Source organism: Nicotiana tabacum, chromosome 3 (assembly GCF_000715075.1).
Source record: "Nicotiana tabacum cultivar K326 chromosome 3, ASM71507v2, whole genome shotgun sequence".
Taxonomy (NCBI): Eukaryota; Viridiplantae; Streptophyta; class Magnoliopsida; order Solanales; family Solanaceae; genus Nicotiana; species Nicotiana tabacum.
In genome coordinates this window covers 155,018,208-155,025,069 of record NC_134082.1, presented here as the reverse complement: position 1 = coordinate 155,025,069, position 6,862 = coordinate 155,018,208, and positions in this window count along the sequence as shown.

Here is a 6,862-nt window from a genome sequence, read left to right as displayed (position 1 = left end):
CAATTGGTAGATTAGTTCTCTTTCTTAATAACAAATGGCATAGTTATTTTAGGAACGCGATCAACTCATTTCTTTTAATGTATGAAATAATGTCGATGATTTTTTTTACAAAATATAGAGTTAGTGTTTGTAAATATTCGCATAGGCAGAGTTATTGTTTATCTCAAACTCAATCTTCGTAATCAAAAATTAACTAAATAATTATAACCTCGGACTAAAAACAAGTGGTGTAAAAGAAAGATGAGATTTATAAATTGTAACATTTTAAGTCAAAAATGTGTAAATAGCGTTTGCTACAAATAGAATAATGAAAATTCTTCAAAAATATCACTTCCTTTCTTACATCCATTCTTTCCCAATTTTTATACGTAATTTGCACGTTGTTTATTTGGGTAGGCAAATATTGTATTCACTAAATGGTAGTATTAATCACACGTTGTTTATTTTACTCCTCAAATTCGAATGGTTTGAGGAATATAATTCATACGCGAAAAAATATAAATTGCGATCAACGTCCAATAAATTGTAAGTTCTTGTTAAGGAATTTAGAGATTAGAAGAATATTTATTTCTCATGACTTTCACATAAAAATGTATGGATGTAATAAACAATTTGTGGAAAATTTATACTACCATCAAGAATATTTTTGTGATTAGGGATACGTTCGCGTAACCTAATTATATTTCTAAAAGCAATTCGGATTATGCGTTCGCGTGACTTCGATCGAATATTTAATAAAAGGGATTTCTCGGAGAATATCATTATTAATTTCATAAAAACCCGAGATGTGTGGTTCACTACTTAATTATACCAAAAGGGCGAATGTTTTTGATTTTATTTAAAGCATAATTTCGAAAATGATTATTTTAATAAAAATATTATCTATATTATTGTGTACACGTGCGTGTGACACAACTCCGCATGTTTTAAAAAATATAATTTATAACACGAATATACGTACGCGTGATTCGATTCAAAGAAGGGTCTTTAAATCTAAATAGAAGCGGTAACAATAAAATCATGCAATAAAAATGTATTTAACAAATCAAAATAATCAAGCCGAATATAACAGTTGAGCGACCGTGCTAGAACCACGGAACTCGGGAATGCCTAACACCTTCTCCCGGGTTAACAGAATTCCTTATCCGGATTTCTGGTGCGCAGACTGTTAAATAGACAGAGTCATATTCTCCTCGATTCAGGGATTAAAACCGGTGACTTGGGACGCCTTAAAATTCCCAAGTGGCGACTCTGAAACAAACAAACAAATCCCGTTTCGACTGTCCTTTAATTGGAGAAAACTCCCTACGCACCCTCGCGGGCGCGGAAAAAGGAGGTGCGACACTGGTAACCCGGAAGACATAAACCCAGAACCACTGGTTCAGGGTTTAAGAATTCGAGCTTAAAATAATTGTTATAGTTGGCTTTATTTATTATCTGATTTTTTTACATGATATATGCCCAATGTGCTAAATGACACTTTTACCGCTTTAATATTATTTGAATTATGAATATATACAACTGCTACGAAACCCCCTTCTTTCTGAGTCTTCTAAATTTATGGTGCACACGTGCGCGTGGCCCACCTTTCTGTTAAAGTCATACCAAATAAGACGAAGTTGAGACAAGTAACTAGGCCGGGTAGACTTTCGTGCTCCCGGTACGTTGCCCCCGCTTCGGCTCAAACTGTCCGTTTGGGTAAGCCAGGGCTAGATCAATATGCCTCAGGTTTTTTCACTTAGAATAACTCAGCTTCATGCCGGATCCCTAGTAGGAGCGATTGTTTGCATCACGTGCATTTGACTTTGGAGACTCAACACAGGGGTTGGGTCTGTCTAGGACAGGTGTACCAAAAACAATGACCATCCTGATGCATCTTACTTGCTGCTACTTGCGCATTTATTTGATCCGGATTTGTGTGTTGACTGACTTTTGAATATCATGAATAATATTTTAAAATTGAAAAACAATAGCGGTTAGGGAATTGACTGTTTATTTTTGAAAAAAAAACCAATGCCCAAATAACTGTCAAAACTCTGCCGAAATTTTGAGAAAATGAAAAAAAAATGTTTTATTAGTTTGTTTTATTAAAAGCAAAGGAAAAATAGAAAATGAAAATAAAAAAGGAGTCTTATTTTTAAAATGGTTTTTTTATTTTATTTGCTTATGAAAATGCAAAAAATAAAAAAATAAAAAAAAAAAGTCTTTCATTATTTGTCGCATATATATATATATATATATATATATATATATATATATATATCGTTTTTTTTATTTCCAAAAGATATATATATATCTTTATTTGTTGCAAAGAGTATTTGTCTTGCCAAGAAAATTCAAAATAAAATTCCAAAAAAAATATGTCTTGCAAAAAATAATATAATATCTTTATTTTCCATTGTTGATAAAACAAAAATAATAAAAATGTTTTCTTTTAAGAAAAAAAAAATCCGAAAATATTTTGATTCCTCTTTCAAAATTGAAAAGAAAATTCAAAATTCAAAAAATATTTTTTAGAAGCATTTCTTTTATCAAAAGTAAAATTCCAAAAATATTTTTTTTCTTTAGAATAAAAAAAAAGACAAATGGAAATTCGAAAAAAAAAACTTCCTTTTACTTTTGAAATTCTCAAAGTTCAAATCAAAAGAAAAGGAATTTTTACGAGTTTTTCTTTCAAAAAGAAATCAATCAAAAAAAATATATATACTTCCTTTGAGCAGTTCTTTCAGAGTTCCAATAAAAAAAAATATTAGTTCATTTACTTATTCACGAGGCCCGAACTACGCGGGTTTGATTCTCACCGGATGTGAGATACGTAGGCAACCCCATCTTTTTGCTAAAATAGCCAAAAACCAATAAATAAATAAAAACATGTCAAAATTTTAATTTTGTCATAAATAAGTCGGGTGATGTCTAACCTCCCCTGTTGCTAAAAATAGCCGGAAAAAAAAATGTAAATTTTAATTTTGTCATAAAGAAGTCGGGTGACGCTGTTTTATCAAGACATAGCCGAATGTTCCCGAAAGGGACGCCGGAAGGCTGACTTTGCATAAACAGCCACCTTTGGGTTATTTTTTAAAATTTGGTCCAGTTGACCCACACAGCCTTAAAAAATCTTCGTCCCCGAGGCGCTGAAGGGCCGTGTTGCAACACCTGGTTTTTATTGTAATTTGAAAAAAAAAACAAAGAGTCAACGGTCAGGTGAATTTTTTTTTAGTCAAAAATAAGCCGAGCTAGCTTCGACAGTGTCTTAAACCGTTCTTGCCAAAATAGCCTTAGAGTATCTTTCAGTTGTCGAAAGGTTATTTTCGTAAAAGAACAGACAAGTTTGTAAAGTGTCAAAATAATCCTCCCCGGCCTCAAAATTCATGCAAGATTTGGAAGAGGCCACATTGGCAAAAATAGCCGTTTGGTTGCATTTGTCAAACGGGGAAAGGAAGCTGGCCTTTTTGTTTTAAGGTTACAAATCTTTAATTAGAATATGTGGGTTGTTTGATTTTTCAGTTTATTTTAATATGAAAATTGAAAAAAAGAAGAAGATTAGTATTGCTTATCTTTTATTGGTCCGAACTACGCAAGGTCTGATTCATGCGGGGTCATGATACGTAGGCAATCTCCATAAGATTCGACCACAACAAATAATGAAAAAATGAATGAAAAAAATTGGAAAAAGAAAAAGAAAAAAAAGATGTTGCTAGTAATAAGAACCGACTGAGTCCATTCTAACATGTTTTATTTTGAATTGTGAAGAAAGTTGAGTTGGTCGGTTTGTTCAGAGGGTTCAACAAGAGTCTACTGTGCCGGAAAAAAATAGAATACTGAAACAGCAAATGACCGGAGTGTGTCAAGCATGGGCCAGTGGGCAAGGACAGCCTCGTCATGAGTCACAATTTGCGACACAACAAGAGCAGTACCACTCTCCTAAGTACCACCCATACTCGTTAGATCTTCCTTCAAAGATTGAAGAGCCTGCCCGAAAGATGGTACAAGAAGAAATGACCCAAAGGGTGAAAAACTTAGAACAATGGTCGAAAAACATGCAAGGGTTGTCTGGCCAAAAGAGTGTTGCCTTCAAAGATCTATGTATGTTCCCCGATGTCCACTTGCCGCCTGGTTTCAAGACTCCCAAATTTGAAAAGTACGATGGACATGGAGATCCCATTGCCCACCTGAAAAGGTATTGCAATCAACTGAGAGGTGCGGGAAGAAATGAAGAATTATTGATGGCTTATTTTGTGGAAAGCCTTACGGGAGTAGCTTCCGAATGGTTTATGGATCAAGACACGTCTCGCTGGTATGTCTGGGACGACATGGCACAAGCATTTGTCAAACAGTTCCAATACAGCATCGACATTGCCCCAGACCGCATTTCCCTTTCAAACTTGAAGAAGAAACCAAGTGAAAGTTTCAGGGAATATGCCATTAAATGGAGAGAGCAAGCAGCTCGAGTTAAGTCACCCATGGATGACCACGAGCTAATAACTGTCTTCCTTCAAGCGCAAGAGCCAGATTACTTTCAGAACATGATGTCCGCAGTTGGCAAATCCTTTTCAGAAGCAATCAAAATGGGAGAAATAATAGAGAATGGTCTTAAGACCGGAAAAATTATAAGTCAAGCAGTTTTTAAAGCTGCAACTCATGCTGTCCGGGTTGAGTCTGATAATTTTTGCGACACAAATGAGAAGATTGAAGAAATCATGATGACATCAGGGTCAAGAAGAGGTCCTAGGAGAACATCTCGAAGGTATGAGCAGCCTCCTAAAGTTATCTATGAATCCCCTGAGCAATATTATCCCCCTCAGAACCCACAACACTCTATTGTTCCACCTCAGTATGTTGCCCGGCCACCAAAACGCCCCAGAAGGCGAGCACGAGCATCACAAAATCTCCAGAAGCCTCCACATAACTTTCAGGTGCCCTATAACCCACATCCAAGCCAGAAGTATAAAGGGGAACGAAGGTTGAAAGATAATTTTACACCAATAGGAGAGTCCTATGAAAGCTTATTTGAGAGGTTAAAGCATCACGACATGATTGCATCTATTCCTCCAAATCATCTGGACACACGTGCAAGAAGCTTTGACCCTTCTAAAAGGTGTGAATACCATTCCAATGCCCAGGGGCACAATGTTGAAAGTTGTCGGGATTTGAAAAAAGAAATAGAAAGGATGATCCAGGAAAATCTGATTGTAATCCAAGGTAATGACACCCAGAATATCGCGCAGAATCCTTTACCTGCACATCATGATGCACACTTTATGGGGAGGATGCCTGGTAACATGGGATTTTAGAGTCATCCCGGAAAGTCGCTAACCGATGATAATGATATCGAAGTTGGAAATGGTCTGGACTATATTGCAAAGCTCAGTGGCTAAAGATGCCAACTTTGATAAAATGGGAGGACGCTCTGTTCCTTGGTTAGCAAGAGAGAAGCTTGTGGTGGCTTATTTTGTTGTCATTTCTGTTGTCCGGATTATTCTTAGGGTTGTAATCCGAATATTGTCTTGAGTCAAACCTTCTTATTTTTCCATTTTGTCATATCAGTTTGTTTAAGTTTTGTCAAGGCTGTGTTAGGATTTTATTCTGCTTGTTTTGTTTGTTTTATTATTCAAACCATTTCACCAGTAGTCTAATACAAAAGCCGGTCTTTTATTATTTCCAGTTTTCTTTTGACTAGTCCTTTTATCATTTTTATTCAAGCGCCGATTCTAGTGACATGACATGCGCACACAGTTTGGGCCTAGTCTTTAAAGATAATCATAAAACCCTGGAGAGGTGATCAAAGCATTTAAGGGAAATAAGAACAGTTTGAAATTATTTGAAGCCCGAGTCATGTGGAACTGGGGCAAGTAAAACTTAAAGAAAATCGTTAAATGCAAGATTCGCCAAATTGGCATGAGGGTCGTTCATGAGAATGAGAGTGTCGCCCAACGGTGCTTTAGAAATGACAAATGAAAAAGCAAGTGTTTAACATAATTGTCAAATCCAGCACCATCGGAAGAGACTATAAATCTATGATCAATTGTGTTGTTTGCATTTGGCATGTTTTGAAGACTGGAATGACGAAGGCATTTTGTTCTGCTATCTAAACACTTTATCCTTCGTTACCCCTTTTGAGCCTTATTTTATTTTCTTTCATACCCCTCGTTCGGAATCAATTGCAACGACTAGGAAATACGAGCCTAGAAGGTAAAAAAAAAAATCAAAAAAAAAAAAACGAAAAAGAAAAAAAAAGAAAATTGATAACAAAAAAAAAACAAAAGAAAGTCAGAAGAAAAAAGAGGAATTGGGAACTACGTTTGACCTGATTCCTCAAAGAGGATACGTAGGCGCCTCACGGCTCGGTCATAGGGTGCATAGTGTGCATGGTGTGCATAGTGTAACAAAAAAAAAAACTTTAAAAATATAAATAATAAATAAATAATCCCCAAGCAAGAAACTGGGGCAAGAGTTGTACTCGTTGTAAGCAAAATTGGTTCCGAAGGTTGTAATTTTAAAACCCCAAATTTATTTTGTTTTTGAGCCTTTTAATACCCTTTCTTTCTAGCCTATCCAAAACCCGCATTACGGTCCAAAGAAAGACCTTCTGATCAGTCTTCAAAAGATGTCAAGTCAGACAAATGAGAGTCTTACCGGCGAACATAACATTCTGTTCCACAGCAGAAATGACTCTAATCTCCAGCAGAGAGAGTCATACCGGCAACACTCCAAATCCCCAGCTAGAAAGTGATACAAATGAGAGAGTCTTATCGGTGAAAATCGTCACGGACACCATAAGGCAAAGAAAGATGAGAGAAAAACCAAAATGAGAGAGACTTGATGGTGAAAACCTTTTGGGCACTACAAGTCGAATAAGATTGGG